Raw genomic sequence first — 5461 nt, 5'->3', positions numbered from 1 at the left:
GAGAGGTTACAAAGTGGCTGATCCTTGCGGAGCAAGATCGCAAGGGCAAAGCGCGACTTAGGCAACGCAAGCTAAGTTCGCGTCTTTGCAACGAGGGTGACCCGCGACTTAGGCAACGCAAGCTAAGTTCGCGTCTTCGGCCGCAAGGGTGCCTCACGCCTTAGGCAATTCCAGCTAAGGTCGTGACATTACGTCGGACGTACTTAGAAGATGATGGCATGTTCTTATCACAAGATGGAAACATTCCATTGTGGAAAGCGGGCCAAAGGCCATGGATGGTAAAATTTTTTTCCGGATACCCCGTACTCATAGGACAGCAACGGTTGACGTTGCAAAATGATCCGGGCCACTAGATGTTTCAAATCAAATGAACAATATAGAAAAGAACAACAAGATAGAGAAAAAAATTAGACTTACCTGAAGAACCAAGTGAAAATAATCATAATTGGATGCGGCAGTGGTGGAGAAAACCAGCAAGAAAGGGAGGACGAGAGGTGTCATGCTTCGGCGAGTTAGGCTTCTGGGCACGTCGGAAGGCTTCTCCTTTTCTGTATGTGATCATCACAAAATTGCATAAACATTACTGGTTAGCATGCCTGAGGTGGGTTTAATTAATTATCTATAAGACAAATGCATAATTGAAGGAGAAAGAAGAAAAAAAAAATAACTCAGGTTGGGGATCTTCAGACTAGTATCATAAACCAGCAGATGACAAAAAAAAAAAACATCATTTAGCAAAAGATAATAGACATAAAAGTCAATAGCATCTCTCTATAAACAAACCAACAACCCAAGTGTGTGCAGCTGCTGAAATCATAATGTTAGTTCATGAAAATAAAAAAAGATTAACAGAACAGACTATACTATGTCTACAAGTCTAAAGAGAATCAGTAACATAGACTTTGAAGAGGATCTGGATCTACCCTTGTGGAGTTGCTAGTGAAAGGACAGGGTTCCAGATGAGTTTTCTAAAAGTTAAGAGTCAGATGTTCTTGTTTCATGTATGCATGTCTCCTTAACTTTGTTAGTCGGGTTGGATTGCTTTGTCAATATCCATTAAGGTGCTTTAGCTCAATATTTGCTGCCATGAGCCAGACTCAATGTCTAAGTGTTTAGACCATGACTCTGAAGTGCTATGATCTCATCCAACACAAACTTCATTGAAGGAAATTATAGAGCTAAACTCCACAAATACATATAAAAATTCTATATGTTTCACTTGTTTCAAGAAAATATGAACATGTTTATCTAGAAAGAGTAGCACATGGGCCTTATCCTAGACAACCTCATCTAAGAAATAGATTTTGTCTTCGTTCTTCTCAAGGCAATCATGTACCAGCTTTCATCTATTTATCCTTCTTTTACCGAGCCTGTCCTTTATTTCATACAAAATACTTTGAAATATATATATATATATATATATATATATATATATATATATATATATATATATATATATTCTAAAATCTAAAGTAACCAAACAGGCAAACAAAGAAAGGTTGAACTAGCCAACCAGTATGTTGGAGACCAGGTGACGATGCTGAATTACTTCAAACCCAAATGTCCTCTGTCTAAAACGGCATAAAGCCAAAAAAAACTCAAAATTCCATATACAGCTATTTGCTATAAAATCAGGGATAGCACATAAAAACCAAAAATATTCACTATCGTCAAATTAATCATTCATTAAAAGTTCAATAGAAACATATCTTGGCTGCCATCCAGCTAAATTCATAACTTTCTCACTGCACAACACAGAATCATCCTTATAGTTCAGAAATCAGGAAATGTTACAGTTTCAAAGGAGGCAACACTATAAATTTATTCCTAAATCAGTTGCTAAATGATTATAAATGTAATCCCATAAATGGAAATTGCATAAGATGAGACCTAGGTACATCCTCCAACTTCTGCAATCCACTATGCACACTAACTTATTTCAGCTCTCCCCTAGACATGTTTCTGATGACTGAAACTTGACAGGTGAAACTGTCAAACAGGCTAGAACATGTTAATCCTTACAGTTATGCATACTGACAATCTAAAAGATAGCAGTAATATAATTCCTGAAAAGTCTCCTGACATCACTACAGGAGATATTTACATAAATTAGATTTGATTATGCAGATGAACCACTAGGTCTAGGACAAGCCCAACAATAATTAATAAAGAGAAAGAAGCACATATTTCAAGCACAGAGATGACTGTGATGTTCATTCAATTTTAAATTAGAACTTCAAATATTGATCTCTTGGATTATACTGCTTTTTTTTTTTTCCTTTCCCTAAGTGGACAAGCCAGTATCCCAACAAACTTTAAATTCTCAAACTATCACATAAGCCGTGTTGTCAGTCAATGCAATAAGAAAATGATTTTATGTGAAAACCCTTAGAAAAATTACCTCCAGGCCTAAAAATCTCCCAGTTGATGCAAATATATTGAGAATACTCTTGCTGCTTAAGCTTGTAAATACCTCCGTCGCACTAAAGCTTCCTTGGTTTAAAGCCTCTTCACAATCAACTAGGGTAGATGGTAAAAGGATATTCTTGGAAGATTGAAGGAGGAATCGTCCATTCCTGTGCTTTGAACAAATAATTTAATCAATTGAGAGTTGATACATAAGAAAACTGCAGCATTCTGTAAGAGTTGCTGGAAATCTAAATCAGAAGAATGAAGAAGCTTGGCCAAAATATTAGACATGATTTCTGGCTGAATGTAAAATATCATTCAACAGCTTAAAGAATATATATTTCAAAAACACCATGAGTTCAAATCAAGATTTAATCGTTGCTGGGACACGATACCAAAAGAACAAGATGTCTGACACAAATCCATCATGGATCGAGCCAAAGATATACAAAAGGATGAGTCGACATAACCTCATCATAGCATAGATCACCATTTCAAGATCCCCTTAGCATGATAAACTGCTGCTGAAATTCACTAAAACTCTTTAAAATACAAATCCTATTTGAAATATAATTACACCTAACCATATAATAACTTTTGGAAGCATATTTACTAAAGATATGATATTATTGTCATTATATTCAAAGCTTCCGATAGATCTCATACAGCATATTGTCTGCTTGATAGAACTTCCGAATTGTTGATATTGACTGAAACCACATTCTTACTACAGATTATAACGATATCACTCCAGTATAAATTCATGTGGGGACTTTGTAATTGAATTTGAATACAGATGAACAAAATGGAAGAAGTATAACCAAGAAAATCTAGCCAATATGAATGAAACCATGTAATCAACAGTGATATAGGCCAGCGCCTTAAAATCTTTTTACTAGAACCATTTAAACATTTATTGATCCTAAAGACCGCATTCATGAAATCTATACATTGTATCTTAGAAACAGATAACTCATATGACGAATGAAGAATAAATTTATTCATTACTAACCTTTCTTAGATCTGCTACCATACTCCCATCATTCTTCAGTACAACATCACCTGTACCTCGACAAATGTTTAACACTTTTACTCAACTCCCTCTGGATTTCAAGCAGACGGGGCTGAGGTGATGGAGTAGTCGTGGAGACAGAGACAAAAAGTGAGAGAGAGGGGAGGGGAAGAAGAAGAGTTAAAACAAAGAGATGTCAACATAAATAGAAAAGAAACAGCTACCCATACACAAAAGAAACAAGTAAAAAGAAGAGACAGAGAGAGCGAGAGAGAGCATATTACTCTCCCGAGCAGTATGCTCGGTATCGAATTGGAAAGGATGAAACTACCATTGGCCATCAAATGTCTTCAACCTTGCTTCTTATAATAGAAATCAAGTGTTACAACTAGTGTTAATGTAAACACCTTTTTCTTAGCCGTGACCCGGGGGGTCGTCTCGGCTCGTTCGGGGGTCCGAATGGCGGGAATCTCCCTGGGGCGTTGCTTGTCTCTACTGAGGCGGTCGGGTGCGGCCTCGGACTCGGGGCGATGCTGCGACTTCTTCCGGGCGGGGACTTCTCGCCTGCGCGTCCGGACGGGGGGCCTTGGCTTGGTACCTGCACAAAGGTCGGGTCGGGGTGCTCGACCCGACCCCTCCGACGATCACTGTTAGAGAATGTTGTGGGGGCGGTTTTTAGAGGAGGGAGAGTTCTCTTCCTCCCTTTTCCTTTTCCTCACTCCCTCTGGCTCGGGGACGTTTATAGGGGGGCTCGGCCTTACCGGGCGCGTCGTCACGTCGGTCGGGCACAGGTAAAAAGACTTGCCACCAAGTTCGCCCAGTTTGAATTATCGAATGTTCCCAGGAGCGAGAACCAGCGAGCCGACACTCTGGCAAAACTGGCGTCCGGCTCGGCACCCTGGGCTCGACCCGAGACCGGAGAGCTCCCTCACCGAGCCATAGAGATCGTCGCCACAGTCACGGGCTGACGTCCGGGCGCAGACCATCACCCTCATTGCTCCCCCTGGGGCGCCGGGCCTGTCCACGTGCGGGGGATGTTGCGGGAGTGGGGTCTGCCATTTTTTGTCATATCATATTCCCACCCCAAAGGAAGCCATGGCTCGGCATCGGATGGAGGGGATTCGAGGCGTGGCTTTGATCGGTAAGCGGTGGTTCCCTTCGCGGTTCATGCTTGAGACATATGTCCGGGGCGAAAAAGCCGCGCCGCGGAGGCGCTTTGGGTGGCATGAGGCCGGGGAGCACGTCTCGGGCGGGCTGGCCGCGCCGAGGAGGTGGTCTCGGGGACATGCGGCCGAGGAGAACGTCTCGGGCGGGCTTGCCGCGCCGAGGAGGTGGTCTCGGGGACATGCGGCCGAGGAGAACGTCTCGGGCGGGCTTGCCGCGCCGAGGAGTGGTCTCGGGGACATGCGGCCGAGGAGCACGTCTCGGGCGGGCTGGCCGCGCCGAGGAGGTGGTCTCGGGGACATGCGACCGAGGAGCACGTCTCGGGCGGGCCGGCCGGGCCGAGGAGCTGGTCTCGGGGACATGCGGCCGATGAGCACGTCTCGGGCGGGCTGGCCGCGCCGAGTAGGTGGTCTCGGTGACATGCGGCCGAGGAGCACGTCTCGGGCGGGCTGGCCGCGCCGAGGAGGTGGTCTCGGGGACATGCGGCCGAGGAGCACGTCTCGGGCGGGCCAGCCCGCGCCGAGGAGGTGGTCTCGGGGACATGCGGCCGAGGAGCACGTCTCGGGCGGGCTGGCCGCGCCGAGGAGGTGGTCTCGGTGACATGCGGCCGAGGAGCCCGTCTCGGGCGGGCTGGCCGCGGGGGCATGCGGCCGAGGAGCACGTCTCGGGCGGGCAGGCCGCGCCGAGGAGGTGGTGTCGGGGGCATGGACATGCGGCCGAGGAGCACGTCTCGGGCGAGCTGGCTGCGCCGAGGAGGTGGTCTCGGTTTCATGCGGCCGAGGAGCACGTCTCGGGCGGGCTGGCCGCGCCGAGGAGGTGGTCTCGGGGACATGCGGCCGAGGAGCACGTCTCGGGCGGGCTGGCCGCGCCGAGGAG

This window comes from Musa acuminata, chromosome BXJ2-6, assembly GCF_036884655.1.
Source record: "Musa acuminata AAA Group cultivar baxijiao chromosome BXJ2-6, Cavendish_Baxijiao_AAA, whole genome shotgun sequence".
Lineage (NCBI taxonomy): Eukaryota > Viridiplantae > Streptophyta > Magnoliopsida > Zingiberales > Musaceae > Musa > Musa acuminata.
The sequence above is the reverse complement of the archived record's forward strand: the minus strand, read 5'-3'. Positions refer to the sequence as shown.